We start from the raw sequence: 4520 nt of genomic DNA on the forward strand, positions 1-4520 counted from the left end.
TCAAGCTTGTTGAATAGAGCTATCTTAAGAAGAGGTGGTATCAAAATGCCAATGATATAGAGACGTGAAACCTCTGTGACTGAAGAACCGGAAAAAACTCCAACATCGAAAACATCATAGAAGATGCATATGGACTCCATTTTCGATGAACTCGAGCTTGTCATGAAGATGACCATAAGCTCTAAAACTCACAAAGAGAAACACAAAGCAAGAACCAAGAAAGAGGATGCAAGTATGCAAATGGTTTGATATCTCAACGAATGATACGATCAAGCTACTAACATGAGACCCCCCTTGACAGTACGACAATCTATCCTAAAATACAAAACCTATCAACGGGGGGCAAATATGACCTCAAAGGATAGGGACCATTGGGGAAAAAGGCCACGTTAAGTAAGCTCCTCAGAATCCAAACGTTATGCCCACAAGTCATCCTCAATCAGTACTACCACTCAGGGAGCGGTACTACCGCTTAGCACGGTCAAAGCAGCTCAACGAGCGAGAAAAACACGAGTGTAGTTCTGCGAGAGAGGTAGTACCGCTCGGGGGAGAGGTAGTACCTCTTATCTTAGGTAGTACCTCTCGGGGTAGAGGTAGTACTCCTCACGGGAGAGGTAGTACATCTTATGAGAGGTAGTACCGCTCGAGGGAGAGGTGGTACCGCTTGGGGCAGCGTGGTACGTCTTATCAGAGGTCGTACTGCTCATGGGAGAGGTAGTACCGTTTGAGAGGTACTACCACTCGGGGGAGCAGTACTACCTCTTAGAGCGGAAAAACCACCCAAGCATAACAAAAGAATGCTTCAATACTGAAACAACGGTAACTAGTGCATACGGACTCCGAATTGATAAAACTCAAGCTTGATGGATTCAGGATGACAAGAGCTATCTTAAGAAGAGGTAGTATAAAATGACAATGATCTATAGATGAGAAACCTCTTTGAGAGAAGAACCGGCAAAAACTCCAACATTGAAAATATCATAGAAGATGCATATGGACTCCGTCGTCGATGAACTCGAGCTTGTCATGAAGATGACCATAAGCTCTAAAATTCAAAAAGAGAAACAACAAACAAGAACCAAGAAAGATGATGCAAGGATATAGCTGGTTTGAGCTCTCAACGAGCGATATGATCAAGCTACTCACTTGAGAGACCCCCTTGACAGTACGACAATCTATCCTATAAGCTATCCTATAACCCAGTCTCAACTACCACCGTGAGACCGGTAAAATAGAAAACCTATCAAGGGCAAACCTATACCTTGCACATAGTCCACTTGAGCTAGGTGATGACGATCTTGACTTCCTCAAGATGGACCACCTTTCTTGATTGTGTTGGCTCGATGAAGACTAGTTGATTGCTCCCCCATACTCACTATGGGTGAGCCACTCTTCAGCACATCTTCACAAGTCCATTGCCACCACAATGGACGACAAGCTTCAAGTGTGATATCTTTGTGATATTCCACTTGAACTTGCACACCGCAATCTTGATGACGATCACCACTTGATGTCATCCTAGATGGGTTGTATGAGATCTTGCTCTTGATGCAAGCCCATGGATACACACCTAACCCCACATAGAACTCTCACGAAGACCAGGGGTTAGTACACAAAGTGTAATGGACAATGCTTACCATACCATGGGATCACTTCATCCATCTTTGTACATCTTGTACGCTTTGGGTGTTGATCAACTTGATTCACTCTTTGACTTAGTCTTGATCAAACTTGTGTCTGAATGACCAATCTTTGGATAAAACCTTGAATACCACCTTGGTCATCATATAGACTCCTTGAAACCAACAAATGGACTCTAAGAAGTGCATATGGACAAATCCTTCAAATACAACTCAAGGCAACTATTAGTCCATAGGGATTGCCATCAATTACCAAAACCACATATGGAGAAATATGCTTTAATGCATGTCAATGCCTACATTGCACTTGCAGTAGATCAATCATCTGTCCATGATGAAGAAACTAAGGGATTCTTCTTCGTCGCAAAACCTTCAAGGAATCAGGGATCACCCAAATGGCAAAGTAAGGTTGGTAAAGATGTGTTCCCACCTGCGAATGCATTCTATATTAAACTTGTTAAAATGGCCAAATCCCAACCAGATGCCCTTGAAAGTATTGAAAACACCATAAGGAAATCTAAAGGTTTATTGGTCAAAAAGATGCAGAAAAATTTAGTGTTGACGGAAGATCTTGAAGCTCTCTCATCAACATTTGAGGGCCTATCGGATCGCTATAGTTCTTTTTCAAAGAGTTACAAAAAACTCTCAGTGATATTCTTAACTGAGAATAAGACCTCGAATCTCTGAAGGCATCTTATAGGGAGCTCTCAAATGAAAAGACTTCTCTCTTCACCGAACAAACTCATAAATTTCCTAATTACTTTGATCCTCCTTGCCTAAGATGCTTAGAGTGTATAAATAATGATTCGAGTGCTTAAACTTACAAAGCTACTACTAAGATCTGTGAAATTGTTTTGAATGATAATGTTAAATCTCCGCCGAGGAATTCATCATCATCTCTGATGAAAATTCCAGGCTGGAAGACTTGCTTGACATAGATATGCTAAAGAGCGTAATGAGACATCAATCACTATGTGATGTGCTCAAGAAGTCAATACTGCACAAAAACCCTAGGAAAGAAGGATTAGCTTTCGAAAGGAAACTCAATATAGATGAAACATACTGGACCCTGAACAATATCCTCGAACAAGTTGGGTTCTTGCTAAGAATAATTTTCTCAAACCTACTCTACGATGTGGATATGAAAGTCCCACACCTATTAATGTTAATGAGTTTGATGAGTCAAACAACAAATTCTTCGAACAACATAATGGCGAGGTATTTGTTCGGTATGTCGGGACTAAGTGCAGGACAGGTCTGCCCAAGAAGCAGATATGGGTGAAGAAATGCATCATTAAGAATATATGTGACTCTGCCAACTTGACTATGCATGGAAATTTACTTCGAAGTGGTGAATACCATTAACAGAACCATGCAGCTATTCCTTTGAAAGGAAACTGGTTAAACTCTTGATAGAAGGAGTACATGTGTACTTCCTCGAACCATTATGCTCATGTTTCCGATAACCATTTCAAAGCATATTCCTACGAATAGAGTAGAAACACATAAGTTGGTTGTAGAGAAAAACGAAGGAAAAAAGCTTCCTACTCAATCTAGGAAATTAAGGTCTACACTCTCGAGAGAGATGTGGGTGGTGAAATCCAAGTAATCCTTCTCGAAGGAGCTATCTCGGGGTCTCCATGACTTTTTTGGCCCCAATATTTACCATTGTCGGTGTTGTTCTTCTCTCTTATGTGTTTTACATTAGTTGTGTTTCTTGTTGTTTGTTTACTTTTTGTTGGTCGAGGTGTTTGTGATTAGTCTGATGAACAACTTAATCAGAGCTATTTGACACATTTTCTTCTACTCGTTGAGTGTTTTTTGTTTTGGAGCATATTTTCCCTTTATTCTTTCTGGCCCAAATCTATGTTTTATGTTATAAGCATGCAAGTTGATTTGAAGTACTTTTTTTCCGAAATCCTTGGTCGCGAACGAAATGTGCTTTGAACATTTATCTGATTTGGGGGCTTGACCATTAAAACCTTTTGGTCTCCTTCTCGCTTCTTGAGTTTTCCACAGGAAATGGTTTCCACGTGTCCCATGATCTTCACAATCATGATTGAGCCCTTGAATGTGAATCGTCCATCCGCTGAGGACCGACGATTTCAGAGAGGTCGTTCTGGGCTGCTACTATAAATATTCCTCCTCCTCAGTTCATCCATTTCTTTGGACTCCGCCTTCCACCCATTAGACCAAGCCAGCGCTCGAAGCAAATGAGACAAGAAACTTGATCGTGCAACTCTGCAAGGAACCTGTCGCATTTGATCTTTATTACCAAGTTAGGCTATAGAAATCTGAACAAACCCTCTCCCTTCCTTTTCTTAGGATTGTTCTTACTAGCGCCATTTTTTTCATTTTTTTTGTGTTGCAGTAGATCTTAAGGATTCCCTGTGAAATGTTTTGTACAGTCTATACATTTACCTCATACAAATTTTCTCATATCTTGGGTTCCCGAGTAGTTATTTGAAGATTAGATAGATCTCTATTTATCAAAAATATTATTTCTTATTGGATTGAAATCTATTCAGTATATCATCATTAACTACAATGGATTCCCTTCCTTCGGAAAATATCTTTTCTTCAAAATCTTTGTGCATGTTTGTGACCCTACCTTTATTTCCCTCGCACCTATTCTCTTCATAGGTGATCCATGGTGTTTAGATCCATAGATTATTCAGATTCCAAGGAAGAACTATCTCAGTTTTCGCCGCATATGAAACAAAAGAAAAATAGAGGTACCAGAAATCCTTCAAAGCATCGCAAGGCTCTGAAGAAGAAGAAATCAATTGAGGAAGAAGAAAGCAATTTATCTCCAAGAGACCTGATATGTCTCCAATGTATTTTTTTATTGTTTCATGTTACTTATGTATCAATCTTATA

Source organism: Hordeum vulgare, chromosome 5H (genome assembly GCF_904849725.1).
Source record: "Hordeum vulgare subsp. vulgare chromosome 5H, MorexV3_pseudomolecules_assembly, whole genome shotgun sequence".
Lineage (NCBI taxonomy): Eukaryota > Viridiplantae > Streptophyta > Magnoliopsida > Poales > Poaceae > Hordeum > Hordeum vulgare.